Source organism: Colius striatus, chromosome 12, assembly GCF_028858725.1.
Source record: "Colius striatus isolate bColStr4 chromosome 12, bColStr4.1.hap1, whole genome shotgun sequence".
NCBI lineage: Eukaryota > Metazoa > Chordata > Aves > Coliiformes > Coliidae > Colius > Colius striatus.
Window position 1 is genome coordinate 14492276 of NC_084770.1, and position 15373 is coordinate 14507648.

The window sequence follows — 15373 nt, forward strand, 5'->3', positions numbered from 1 at the left end:
TTTCTATGCAGAGAATACACTTCAGCCTGAGCAATAAATACTACTGGAAACTTCATGAGATGACTACATAAAATCATAATCATTACATTTATTGACTTTGCTCTACTATACATCAAGGTTTGTTTTATTGCTCTTTGCAGAAAGAAGCCTTACTTAAAAACTTGAACCAGTAATTCACATTTAAAATATGCAGAAAATGCAAACATTTTGTACCTATTACCTGTCTGCAAACATTAGCAATACAGCTATTTAGTTGTTATGCATATCATCATTTCCAGAAAACATTTTCAGTGGATTGACTATTTGCTGCTTGAGGTTAAGTACCCAGAGTGCCCAGTTTCCTGTCTCTTGACTTCCATAATTTCACACAGACTAGTTAAACAAAATCAAACTCAAACCCACAGATTCCAAGATATTCTTGAAAAAAAACTTGTCTGTCAACAATATACAGTCATAGGAAGACACAATAGGCTCATCAGCAAAAAGAAAACAATTGGTTGACATTCACAGAAAGGATAAAAATGTTATTTACACAGTTAGGCTTTACTGGACAAAATAATTGGATATCTTCATGTATTGCCTGATATCTTCATTATAAAAACTAACAATCTAAGTACTACAGACAATTTAAGCTTACCATATGGAATTTCAACTGTATCAGAAATAAGTCTATACTAGTTTACATCTGGACTTAAAATGCCACACTGACAGCCCTAAGGAAGCAGGGTTTTTTACTACATCTGAAATTCACTACTAAAGCTGCCAGTGAAAACATTTCTTTGCTAGCATACAGTAAGTGAGATTCACTTTTACAAAAAAGAATGTACAAAACCCCAAATTACTATTATTCACGTATAAATAACCATGTAATCATCTATATAAAAAAACCATACACAGACGCAACAGCCTATGCTTCACAAGGAACCTCCCTTGACTATGAAGTGATGTGGCGCCTGAGGTAACAAATGGTGCTGAGTAAAGAATACTAAACATTTACCCATCTAAGAAGAAGATCTGTGTTGCAATATGAATTTGAGATTGGTTATATTTGAAAACAGATGTTCCTCACAGATATAGCAGTAGTGTTTTCACACATTCCTTGAAAGAGAAAGGAAGGAAATCCCAACAGGCCCTAGGGAATGGTGGAAATGGATGCCTTGGGTCCCTTAAGAGCTGGCACTCAGTACATTTTCCTGAATCTAAAGCGACAGCAGAGTGAGTGCAAAGACTCACTCAACTTCCCAACTCGCCCTCACAGCCACCTTCTGCAGCAAGCCTCCTCCCTACCACCTCCTGAATCCTCAGAGAACTGCTGCCCTATAACTGCTGGCAGCATCCACATCACTCCCCAGGGCCCAGCTCTCTCTAAGCCATCCTGGCAATCCTCCCTCCCAGGCCCAGTGGTTTCCATGCAAGCCCAAATGCTGTTCTTGTCCTCTGCTTCCTTATTTTCCAGCCTCACTAAACCTCTATGATGCCATCCTCCAGGCTGTTGCCTGGGTCTCAGCATCACTTCTAGAGCAAATAAAATGCCTACAAAATCCTTCACCAGACAGTTCTGAAACTGCAAATACATTTAGGGTCATTTTGAGGTACCTTGTTCAAATCACCCTGTAGTCTCCAGCTGTGACCCATCTCTCTCACAACTCTGGGTGAATACTCAGGCTCTTCCAATGCTCCCAGTTGTTCTGCTAGGGATCACAAACCCATGCAGGCAGATTGCTGGAGCCATCTCAGCACTCCCACTCCTGCTCATACAACTCAGTCCCCATGAGGCTCCAGCAGACGCAAATCCACAACTGAATTGCAGTCCTGGCAACAACTCAGGTGCTTCTGTGCACATGTATGTTTCTAAAAAGTACAGGAAAGGTGTAATGCAAGGTGTTTACCAGACTTTTGGGGCACACAAGGTTGCTCATGAAGTGCACTGCCTGAGGGGATGGTTTCAGTTGGACTCAAGCTGATTTAACACGAGGCTGCTAATAAAAACAAACTGTTCATCTCCAAAACCTAATCCAGTTCCTTCTCTCCACTGTACCAACACAAAGCGCCTGTGTGGCTAGGAATGAGTCAGATTAGCTTGCTGATCCAGTTTAAACCCTGTGCTTCTGAGGGCAGAAAGGTAGATTTTCCTTTGTATCAACTCTGGTATTTACTTGAGCCTAGTGTGACTCATTGCAGGCACCTAAATCAACATAAAATCAGCACTACAAAAGAAGTTATTCTTCCATTCTCAAACTAGGAGGCCAGGAAGAGTCAGGCACTAATGCTGCCAAAGAGGGAGCACACAGCTGAAGGAGGAGAGGGAAGCCTGGCAGTCATGTTGTAAATCAAACCTCCACTTGGCTGTAGAAGAACCAAGATCAGCACAGACTGACAGAAAAAGCCTTGTGACTTCATCATTACCAGTATACTGTGGGATCAGAGAAGAGCTGTGGTCTGGAGAATTAACCTTCTTCTTTCACTACTAATCATCTCAGTCCTTTCTTTTTCCGGAGATCATTCTTGGCAGTTTCAAGCACTACTGTCTAAATATCTTTAAACTTTGGGTGTAGGCTACTAAACTTTTCTATAAATGCAAAGGAGTTTAATTTATGTCCTTCACATCTCATGCTACTTTTGTACAACAACACTCCTTTTGCCTTAGGAGACAGATGAAAGACATGTTATTATGGTAAATATATTACGTATCAAGATACCATGATGGTAGGCACTGCATGAATAGAAGAAATTCTTTACCCTAAGGAGATACTTTCTACTATGTTCATTCACTTGAAAGTCTTGAAACAAAGGAAATTGTTTTATTATCTAGAAAAGTTTGCAAAACATTAACATTTTCTTCTCCTTTTAGTAGACCCATTTGATTCAACAGGGAGACAAAGGTGGTTAGGACACACCTAAATTACATAGAAGTAGTGACATTTCTTGAGTGTGAAGACCTGCACTTTCTCTTACAGATGCTTAGTATATCCAGTCATTTCTAAAAAGGTAATGGGTGTTAAAAACATCCATTTGCCATCAACCTCTTCTGCATATTTTCATTTCTCATACGAAACACCACTGCATGTTGCAGGAGAGTGAGAGACTGAGGTCTGTAAATCTATCCTCTGTTCTTTAACAAAACGAAGACCAGCATAGTTATGACGACAATCACAAAGTAGACAAAAAACTATATATAAAAAAAAAAAAAAACAAACCAAACCTAAAAGACTTTCAATGCACAGGCACTGACACTGCATGGGCTACAAACTGAAGTTAAATCCTTTGTTACAGGTACCAAATAAAACTAAATCAAAATGGACTCCACACTAATTCAGGAGCACCACTTAAACAGGTACAGCTAAAGCTACCATTCATTACCTACGAAACAAATACACTTCCAAGACAATCAAATAACCTGAAAACGAAAATCCCATTGCAATTCTGCATCTTTCAAATTTTCCTATTCAAAACATTTTTAAACTTCTATTTTGTTCTTTTTTTTTTCTATTTTCTCTTTAGCTTAACAGATTAAATATTAATGGATTAATGAATACACCATCTATTAAAAAGGATAATAAAACCCAGGTAACAATTGTTTTCAGTAAACCTGGAAAGCACTTCCCAAGAAGTTAACATCATTATTACTAAGAAGAAAACAATGTGATGAAGCATTTGTTCAAAGTAATTGAACAAAGGGCTGTGCTAGGAACACAATTCAGTGCTATTACACCTTTTGTCTCCTTTTTTCCCCACAATACTGTTTCATGGCAAACAAGAGTCTAACTCACTTCAAGCACTTTGTTTTATCAGATATTGTCAATACACTGCTTGCATTCCATTTCACAAGCAGTTATTAGAGCATTTAAGAGACATACTAATGCCAAACTAAATTAAATATTTTCACATTTGTGTCAGAGAAACAGATAAATTAATGGATAAAATACATTACTACTGGAGAAGACCTCAAAGTAACTTTGGTATCTGCAAATTAATTGTCAAAGAGAGATAAATCCACTAATTTTCCAACTATACAGCTAGATTTTAATCCACCGATAACATTAAGCATGAAGGAGCACTTAAAGATGAACACCAATACTACCACACACACAGTATGAAAAAAATATCTACATGCAAATAAACCAGAAGATTCATCATTACCCCCAACCTCTGGCTACTGCGTAAGTGGAGTAACAACCCATTTATCACCACCAGTTTGTCATTCTCCAAACTCCTACAGTCCAACTGTTTAAGATAATCCTCCCAAGAACTTCCACTGGGAGGCAGACTCTGCTTTCCATTGGAATGGGATGGAACAAACAGAGTGATTGTTCCATGTGCCATTTTCCGCAGCAGAAAATGCAGCCTTACAGCATGTCTCTAGTTTCTGGGAAATGTGAAACGCTAGGGACTGAATAGGTCTGGCTCGTTTCTTAAAAATAAAAACTAGAAATATATGTTCTGTTGCCTTATATCAACCTGTTTGTGTGCTGTTTCTGAGTCATGTATTCAGCAGATGAGAAAAAAAATTACCATGATACCAGAAACTTTTAGCAGTAAAGGTACTTCTACTTGGACTTTTTTTCTCTCTGCCAGAAGCTATATGCATAGAAATGTTCTATTTTACTTGTAGATTAATTACAGTTAATGTAATGTGACAGTAAAAACTATTACCAATTGTCCATTAATCATTATTTAAAAAATACAAGGTGATCAGCACCAAAATCTGGTAATCCCATGTACATATATCATCTTTCCCTTCTTTCTGTAACATTCCTTCTTTATTTGATGGGCTTTTGTTAGGGATAATCTTAAACCAGAACCTCTTTAGAGAAAAAAGGGCAGATGAATATGCTCAAGTAACAAAATAAATCTGAGAAAATTACGATATAGGCTTCAGAAGATAAAGTATTTATTCCCAGTCTTTAGAGAAGTTCCTCCCAAGAATAACATCAGACGGACGAGCAATACTTTCTGGAGGAATTTTACAAGACATTTCAAAGGAACAAGGACATCCACAGCATGGATCAAAGCTATCAAAGTGATAAAGTGGGATGTTTCACCACTTAATTTGAAAGGCTGAGGCTGTTAATATTTTCAATAACTTTCTATTTTGAAGGATAAATACATTTTCAGGTTCCAACTGATAGGGTTTTGGTGTGTTTGGTTTTGGATGGTTGAGTTTTTTTTTAACATTATTGTGTCCAGTCATCCACAGAGATTTACTAACAAAAATAATGTAATGAAGAAGTTCCTACAGGATTATCTGCTTTTCTCCCCCAGCACTTTCTGCTGTTGTGACTCCATCTCCAGAACAGGAGCAGTCCTTCTCCTCTGGCCAGTAACGGAAGTCACAAGTCCGTCAGAAGGACCACAACCTTTTCAGGGAAAGACTACCAAGCCCAAATATGTGCCTCAGACTGTGTTTTGTAACATTCAGTCTCAATATAATGAAAAGATCCCCCCTGCCAAGTCACACAACAGAAAAGCAACAGGAATGCAATTTATAAAAATCACAGACCCAGGAAATGTTGCCTCAAGCCAACACTTGCACAAGATTCACTGGGTGTTTCATACCTCATGAAGTGAACCTCTCCAAAAGGACTACGAAAAACATATTGAAAGCAATACTTCAGCAACTATGTGGAGCTTTTCGTACCACAAATAGAAAGGGAGAAACTAAATTCACCCAACATTCTGTGAATTTTCAAGTATGCTTCTTGTAATTTTACCTCTACCACAAGTTAGAAAACTGTTCTCAAAAACAAAGGGTTTTTTTCCCCAGACTGCTTACATAAGTATATATGAAACCCCAGGTTTACAGATGATTAACTCCTAAGTTGTTTTAACAGAAATACTACATTTAAGGTTAGTTATAACCGAACATGCACCCCACCTGTACTGCAATGCACAGAAACTGCCTTTCTCCTAGTATTTTTCAGAATCTTAACACTAGAAAAAATTACTCAGCTTAATTTAACTCCAGATTTCAAAAAGGCTCAAACTAAACCAAAGTGTGACTTATAAGACATTGGGAGTGCTGCACACGCACTTAATCAGTAGAATAGCCATAGAAAACACTAAGTCCTATAATCATGACACTATAAACATCCTGTTGCCAAAAGGAATGTCACCTGGATGGCACTTAAGAACTTTTTCGACTTTGTCGTGGATGCAGAGTCCTGTTGTCTGCAATATTATAGCTGGCCAAAACCCTTTTGGAACTAAGCATTTTATTAAGTCCATGGAAGGCTGCCAAACAAGCAGATTTCAGCTGTTACTGCTTCAACATCATTCCCCCATGTATTTATGGGCAGACAGTGCTCTTCCTTTGCACAAAAAGTAGGAGTGACCCACTGGGAGTCACACAAAAACTTAAATTACAGACAGACTAGCAGGCTGGTTTACTGCAAACCACTTTATAAGGTTTTTATTTTTCTTGGCTGCTCTGGAATTCTAGGGATGGTGGGGAATATAGTATTACAAAGGAAAGAAACAGCAAAAGAAAATAGTTAAAACTCAATGTTTTCCTAAAGAGATACTTTATCTAGGTTTTGCATCTATACTGCTTGGGGAAATTACTCCTTTGTTCAAAATCCATCAGTGGAATTTAAGTACAGCATAAAGATGTCTATCCTGCTCATTTAAGTTATCATCCTATTTTCTAACCTTATAAGTTAGTACCAGGAGAACCCCTCTCCTCCATCACAGTGGAACAAATATCCCTTTCTCTCTTTATTATTCTCTCTCTTTTTTCTAAGCAAAGCAAGGCAGGATCAGATATGGACATGCCCCACAACTGCATAATAAGAAACAAACATGAAACAAGTTAAAATTAAATTAAAGGCCATTTTATTCTGTGTGAAGAAGCACTGCTGAAGTTTGGTCTTCAGCTCCAACTCCTTAAAGTGTCACCCTTAAAAACAAAGCTTACAAACAAATGTTGAAAATCAGAGGACAACATACAATGCTGACAGATACACACTGGAAAGGATGAAAGTGAGAAGCTAGCTAAGTCCTCGCAGGAGAGAATTTGAGTCAGTAGATCAGAATCAGTATACAAATACTGTGTAGGCAGATGGAGATTTTGGCAGAAGGGAATCCTGTTTTTCTATTCAGGGAAAACAAACACACCCTTAAGACTGTGATTATGTAAACATGACCAAATTATTGAAGTACCTGGCTGGGCAGAGCCTTCACATCTAAGTTTTTAAAACAAAAGCTTTGACCTCTTCTCAAAAGAAAGGTGCAATCGTACCAACAGCAATTGCAGGAATTTTGCAGCTATTCTCCTGCAGAATTATTTTGCCTGTGTTATACAGATGGTCAGATTAGATTAATACAAGTTGACATGTTCAAAGTCCAGAATAAACTATTAAATGTTTCTAGAAAAATATAAATAAAACATTTAATGTTTCATGAGACATTAACATTTCAAAACCCAAACGCATTACATCTTGCATTTTTAAAAAGGCCCTGAAAGAATCATAAAAGATTAAGCTAATGATGTAATTAAAATATATATTATTTCAACTACTGTACTCTAAGATTCTGATCTTAGATGTATACATATCTACAGACGCAGAGAACAAAAATGCAGGCTATCAAACCTCTCCATTCTTTTGCACCCTCAGCTGGCCACAACTACAGATAAGAATGCATCACACAGGGTGCAGACAGAATTATTAATAAAACTTATTTTACTTGGTAAATGACTGGTTTTTGAAAATGAAAGCTGTCACAAGTTTCTATATGAATGTTTATTTTAGTTAGTGTTCCTGATCAAAATCCTTCACAGCACCTATCAGCACTCTCTAAGAGCCGTAGTTTTGTGGCTAAGACACTGACAGACCAGCTCCCAGCTATGAGCTATGATCTAGGAGACTTAAAAGAGTAGCTCACAGCCCTGCTGTGCTTGACTGGGAAGCTGATTTGTATCTTGTTCTTGAAAATATTGCAAGTTGTCAGGTTAAGTTATCTGTGCAGATTGTAAGGGAACTAGGTAAAAATCTCCATAAGCATCTTCCCCCATCAAGCAGGGGAAAAAAAAAAAAAAAAAATAGAACCAGAAAACATTTTCTAGAAATCTTAAAGCTGTCCATTAGGAAAATAATTTCTCTAGTCAAAACTTCCCTACATCAATACAGTACAGCAATACTTCATCAGAACAATTAAACTGCTGCTATAAATGACTTATGAGCCCTGGCAAGAGAACTTTTCAAGTACTTTGTGGACCTAGTGCTGCTGAACAGACTGAACCCACATTTTGCCACATGGACAATCAAGCTCCCTGCCCGAGTATAACTGGGACCACTGTCCTCCTCCTCTTCCTGTTGCCTTAGCTCTCTCCAGCACTCACCAAACATACAAATCCTTCCAAAATCTGCAGATAAAAAAAGCAGATGTATCTCTCTACATAACCGCTTAAATCCTCCTGCAAAGCCGGCATCTCCTGCTTCTCCCATTTTCCCTCTGCCCTTCTCCACACTAACATACTTAAGCACAGACTACAAACATTCTCTTTACCAAACAGAATTACACACATATAACATGTGTGTAACATTTAACTTTTTAACACTAACCACGGATGCTTCCCTTGCCACATTTTTGAAAGGTTCTCACAGAATAAGCCCACAAACTGTGATATTAATAATGGTTTGGCAATACAACCACAGACCATATTCCAGATAGTTTCACAGACTATATTCTGACATAGTCTTAAAACTTTGAAGTAGAAATCAGATTTTATGTCCAATCCAACACACCTGATGTCATCACACACACTGATGTGTGATACTGCACTAATTGCTCTGAAGTCTTCTGGCCAAGAAGGAAAGAAACCACGCCAAACCTTCCTGTAGATGGTAAATGTCTCAGTAGTCAACCTGAACAAAATGAGGCACACTTCACCCTGAACAGCAGTAAGGGACAGGCAGAAAAGTCTTTACTCTGAAGATACAGAAAAACTGTTTTTATAGTTCTCAGTTCACAGTCTCCTTATTAGTTTGTTACAGAAGCTGAGAATGTTCTACATAGACAGTAACATAATTGACAGGGAACTGGATCTGTCAGTGCAGTACCGCTGCTACTCCTCTGCTTAATCTTCAGCAAGTCACTTCTAATCTTTATTATCTATCTTCGCCTTCCAGGCCTCATACTGGTTTCATCTAGTTCATACACGCATTCAGAGTAAGGAGGATATTTACACAGTATCTGAAAAACCAAAACACTCGGTTTCCAATTTTTAAGTGAAATAGAAAAAGGCCTGCAGTTTGTTATTGCTGTTCCCACTACCAACAGTGAAAATCTGTAAATCAATAATTTTCAATAATCCTTCTTACCTGCTTTTCAGGAAACACAAAACTGAGAAGTCAGTCTGCCCCACTTCAGATATTTTAATTAACTAGCACATCTTTGTAATTAACAAGACTCATGAACACAGAGAAACATGACTTCCCAAGTGTTACTATCTGACGCCAACTCCTCCTCCTCCAGGATTACAGACACTGAAGTCAGCACCTTGACTTTCCGTGAGCTGCAGGCTCACTTAAGGAATGAGAGGACACATGTGAGTAATTTTTTCCCAAGGATCATTAAAGACTGTTGCAAGTTTTGAAATGAGATTATTCTAAAACCATGTGAATTTTGAACAACTTTTCTCTAATTGATTTAGAAGGTAAAACAAACTGAGATTTGAGATTCCTTCAGAGAACTGCACTGTTTGTTTCTCCCCACTGGATTTATTAACAGCCACTCAGGAAGCCTGATCAGGCTGTCGCCTTGTCAGGGTGATTTCACACACATAGAATCACAGAACCTTAAGGGTTGGAAAGAATCTCGAAAGACCATCTAGTCCAACCCCAATCCACCTCCAACTAAAACATAACAGGAATATACAGTGGAAAACAATACACAGTAGGGCTCTTTAAGATCACCTTTCCCCCACTCTTTCTCTTTTCCCAGGCTCAGAGTGCTGAGCCCAGTGTCATTACCTCCTCCCTCCCCATAAGCAGTGCGCGGGGCAGGGAATGGGGAGTGCAGTCAGTCCTTTCCTGATGTCTCTTGCCACTTACGCACTCCTGAGAAGTGCTCCTCACCAGTCCTCCCTTGCTCCAGCTCAGGGTCTTCCACACACCAGGCAGCCCTGCATAGGCAACTCTGAGGGGCCACTGCAACCCCAGTTCATCTTCTCCGAGCTGGGGTCTGAATTGCTCGCTCTGACCCAGAGTCTCTAACTCTCACCCACTCTGGCACAGGGTCTCTGCTTCTCATCAAGGGCTGCAAGGATGTCTGTGGTCCAGCATCACTCTTTCTGTCCTTTCCTGACTATGGGATCTGAGTGATCCATCTTGCCCTTCCCATCCACCTCCTTCCATGGACTTCAAATTCCCATCCTTAAATAGTGCTAGCAGAGATGCCAGATTGGCCTGGCTGGGACAGAGGTGAGTTCAAACCTCAGAGCCAGCGGAAAGTCTGAGAACTCTTTAACAGGCCTGCACTGCAGTCCTGTTCCCAAGCAAAAGCAGCTCCTTGCTAAACCATTACACCAATCATTGGACATCACTGAGAACAGCCTGGCTCCATCCTCCTGACACCCACCCTTTATGTATTTGTAAACTTGAATGAAGTCACCCCTCAGTCTCCTCTTCCTCAAGCTGAAGAGCCCCAGCTTGCTCAGACTTTCATCAGAAGGGAGATGCTCCACTCCCTTTATCATCTTTGTGGCCCTGCTCTGAACTCTCCAGCAGCTCCCTGCCCTTCTCAAACTGAGGGGCCCAGAACTGGACACAATATTCCAGATGTGGTCTCATAAGGGCAGAGCAGATCCCAAATTGTATCTCAAAGCAGAATACTGAAATGTTCAAGAGTCCTTCAGGGCCAGCTACATGGCAAACCCTGATGTAGATCAGGATCTCAGGACGAGAAGTAGTTCTTCCAACTTTAACTGCATAATTAAACAAATAAAGTCCTGACATTTGAGAGCTGCTTAAGATTGGCTTGAGTGCTTGCTATATTCCTCCAAGTATGTACAGTAAACCTGCACTGCCAGACCACATGCAGTCCTAAATAAGCTGGCTCAGAACCTTCCACAGTGACTGCTTCATGGACAGAAACTAAATAGAGCCATGGGATAATTTAGGTGGGAAAGGACCTCAGGGGGCCTCTGGTTCAACATGCAACTCAAAGCAGGGTCACCCATGAGATCACACATGCTTTCTCAGGGCTTTATCCAGTTGGATTTTGAAAATCCTCAAGCAAGGAGACTGCACAGCTTCTCCAAGCAGCAAGTCCCACTAACTGACTGCATGGTGAAAAATGCCTTACAGACACAGACCTCTCCGACTTCAATTCACACCTGCTGTCTATTTCCCTTCCACTACACACTCCACTGTGAAGAACTCGGCTTCACTCTCTCGAAAATCTCCTCACAAGTGCTAGAAGGGCCTCCTCTTCCCCAGGTTCTATCACTGGCACAGTTCCTCTGCCTCTCCTCACAAGGCAAAAGCTAACACCTCAGGACAACCTTGATAGCTCTCCACTGAACTCACCCCAGTTCATCTACACTTCCCCTGTCCTGGGGAGTACTACACCAGGGTGCTGTATTCTGGATGTGGTCTAATGGGTGCTGAGTGGAAGGGGGTAATTGCTTCACTTTACCTAGTGGCTGTGCTGCACTCAGCTGACCCAAGCTCAGCATGCTCTTCACCACCATCCCCAGGGCCTTCTCAGCAGAGCTGCTCCCCAGCCAGGCTGGCCCCTGGCCCTTCTGGTGCAAGGGGTTCCTCCTGTCAGTAAACAAAACCAGGAAGCTCCCACCTTAAATAGCTGTTCAAATGGTAAATTTGCTTAGTAATCAGCAGCAGATGAAATGGATAGAAATTGAAGCCAAGTCTTCTTAGTGTTAATACACCTTACTTAGTAGTACTAAGTCGCATCTTAGGGCCATATTCAGATGGCCTAAATTCGACATAAATCCTTCTGCCTCCTATTTCTTATTAGCTGGCTTTCAGGCAGCTCCCCATTCAGTATCTTATGTAAATTCTCTGAATTACTCCCCAAAACCACACAGATTTCTCCATTGACCGGGAAAAGGGGCTTGAGTGGAATTCAGGCCACCTGAACTCAGACTTTAAGGCCTGCAGCATCAGATTGTATGATTCCTTTGATTTTGTCACTGTGGCAGTAAGTCGCAGCTTGCTTGTCCAGACAGGTTTTAGTTTAGTTACTCTTCCGCTAGAATGCATATTTTTTAAGAAAATGTAGATTCCTAAACATTTCAGGATTCAGTTCTTCCTGATACCTTCTGGAAATGTGTATCTCCTTGAACAAGAATGCTTTATTCACAGTTCTCTTACAGTTTGTCCTGATCCCTGTGTGCTGCTTTGTTCCAAGTATCTTGACAATTCACTGATAAAAAGTTACTCTTTAGTATGACCGCGGCTCAAACCATTCCCTGGTGTACAGTAAGAAGGAACAAAAGCCCTACATCAGCACTAAATATGTCCTGAGAGAATGAATACCTTAAATGCTCACTGGTTCAGCAAGAGCACACCATCCTTTAAGTCAAGCATGAAGAAATTTCCTCCAGTTCTTCAAAGACTATCAGCTTTCCAATAAATACTACTCTCGTTTTCTAAGGCTATGGGCTAAACCATGTATCTTCATTTGAGAAATTCTTTCTCAAAAGCATTATGGTTTTATAACAGTATCATAAACTGGAAAAGTTACACATGCCAGTAAACTCAACCCAACAAGCTCCACTCAGTGGTCTTACACAACCGGGATCCTTCAAGCAAAAAACTAGAGCTGGGAAGATGGGAACTACCCAGAAGACTTCTGAAAAGAGCAACCTGATTCAGTACATCACAGTCCTGACACCTTGCTTCAGGACATTAATAGTGCTTTTGCCAAAGCCCCAGAGCACTCCATATGCACAGGTATCGATAGCCTACCCTTGCCCATACTTGTAAGATCTCTCTCAAAATACCACAACACACCAACAGATAGACAACTGTGAAACATATAGAACAATATTGAGGCTGAGGTTTATTATCCTCACAACTACTTCCAGTGGGACACCTGGAGGTGGATGGTACAACTTTTATAAAGAAGTGACAGCTTATTGAGGATCAACAGGCTATTTCAGAGTAAATTAGGTAGGCTTGCTTCTCTCTAAGGGATTCTGTTTCCTTTAGTAAGAAGCCTGTTTTCTTGACGAGTCAATAGAGACTGGATCCATACCACAGGTTGAGCACACTACACGTTTCTGATGTCTTACTCACATAGTTGCTGTACAACTACGAAGAAAACTAAGTCTCTGTCACATTGTTTAGTTTCAACCATTCCTGAAGCATAACTGCACAGGACAAGGAGGAATTACCAAGCTTAACAATGTCATTCCTTAATTCTTCAAAGCACACAGGACGGACAACTACGATGAGATAGATGTTCTTGCTCTCTTAGTGGTACAGATGGTTATAAAGTCTCATGAGTGCATCCAGATGATTATCTTTCTCTTAGGACATAATTAAGACCTGATAACACAGCTACCATTTCTGACTTTTATTTTTTTCCCTGGAGGTAAAAAGTGAGAGTCCTACACTACAGTGAATTTTTGCACAATGAGATGACAAGCCTACTCTGGAGAAAGACTACTTCTACAGCAGAATGTAACCAGCCAAAAGGGCCATTAAGTCTTTTTGTTTTCATTTTGTGGGGTTTTTTTACATCATGTTTGGCACAATATAATAAAAAAAAACTTCACATCAACTCAAATATTCCTTAAGACTTCTATAATATTCTAAAATATCATTTGGAGTAAAAACGAGTTCCCTCTACCTTTGCAGACTTCTGAATGTGCTCAAAATCATTTATCATTGATTTTGTTCTTTTTCAGGAATTTGTACAGATAACAGCCCTTTTAGAGAGGCTACTTAAATACCAGAATATCATGTTTGGTGTTAGGAAAAACATTTTATAGGCCAAAAAAAAGCCAGTTGTTGTACATAATTATTACACGCTTTGTGGGGGTTATTTCTTCAGCAAGTTAAAAAAAAAAAAAAGTAGCAATACTCATACACTACTGCTATTTCTATTCAAGCAACCCTTTTTATTTCCCTGAAGGTTATAGTTTGCTTATTTCCCAAAGATTTCCTATGGATCCCAAAAACTGAAGCTTATGCTGTTTATGGAACTATCTGAAATAATCCTTTAACACTTGCTACTCTCCCACACACTTTTGAGTGAAGAATGTTCCTCTGCTATCTTTCCCGAGCAAGTCCACGAAGGGAAATGTATCTGAGCACTAAATCCAGCATCAAGCTCACATAAACCAGAATGAAAATAGTAAAGTATGACTGGAAATCCAGATTCTCATCTCCTTCAGCCGTGCTGGTGTCACATCGCACACTCTTGCAGATCGTATGACTGAAAGACTGCGCGCAAATACACCTTCGGTCCGAAACCTCCAGCCCTGAGCCTCTCCCGTTCGGCGAATGGGACGCGGCGTGTCCCCGCCCCCCCGCGCCAGTTACCTGCCGAGCGGGCCGAGGTGCAGCCCTCTCCTCTCCCCCAGCCCCGACCGGCCCAGTGACTCACGGCGTGCTTTCTCCACCTCCTCGTACGCAAGAGAAGGAATCACAAAGAAAAGCAGAAGGGAAAAGCGCCTATTGTTGCCGTCTGTCTCGCTCATTAGCCAGCACGGCGCTCCCGCGCGGGCGGCAATCGCCTCGGGGAGACCGCGGCCGCGCCGCCCCTCGCCGCAACCCGGGCCGAGAATGGCTCTTACTGCTCCCCACGCCGCCGGGCCTCTTCAGCACCATCGCGGCTCGGATGGCCGCCGCGCCCGCACTCGCCCCCGCGGAGGCGGGGGGAAGCCGCCCGCCCAGACCTGCGGCCCCAGAAAGGCCCGGCGAGGCGCCGCCCGGCCGCCCGTTCCAGCGGCCCCGCGACCACAGCGGGGCCGGGCGCGCTCCCAGCGACGCAGGGCCACGCAGCACTCCCCGCGCCGGCCTCCCCGCAGCCCCACACTCACCGGACCCCGGCCCGGAGGACGCTCGCACGCTGCGGGCCGCCTCTCCCCCGCCTCGGCGCGGGCGCTCCTGCCGCCGCGGCCCGAGTGCGAGCAGCCTGGCCAATGCTGGGCTCAGCCGCGTCTCGGCAGCCCGCCGCCACCGGGCGCCGTCATTCCGTATGCACCACGGCGCCTCCTGGTTGGCCGGAGCGCGGTGGCGCGCGGGGCCGGGCTCCCGAGGAGCGGCGGGGAGGGCCGAGTCGGAGCGAGGTTACTACAGGTCATCCGCGGCGGGGGGACGGCCAGGGGGCGGGGCCGGCCGCGGGGGCGGGGCTGCGCCGCGTGCCGGGCCGCGACTCCCGGCCGCGGGCGGCCGCGCTG

The 15373-nt window shown here is 42.1% G+C and overlaps 1 protein-coding gene across 3 annotated transcripts in view; it reads right to left on the reverse strand.

Annotated features, from left to right (window-relative positions):
* ACSL3 (acyl-CoA synthetase long chain family member 3) overlaps nucleotides 1-15173 on the reverse strand; it is a 49022-nt gene extending 33849 nt beyond the window's left edge. For 2 of the 3 annotated variants that reach the window (XM_062005969.1, XM_062005967.1), the window contains exon 1: nucleotides 15014-15173. The gene's annotated coding sequence lies outside the window, so the exon portion shown is untranslated. Of the gene's footprint in view, nucleotides 1-14513; nucleotides 14597-15013 lie in introns of those variants that run through there. The other variant, XM_062005968.1, reaches the window with a different exon arrangement.
* Nucleotides 15174-15373: the final 200 nt, after the last annotated feature.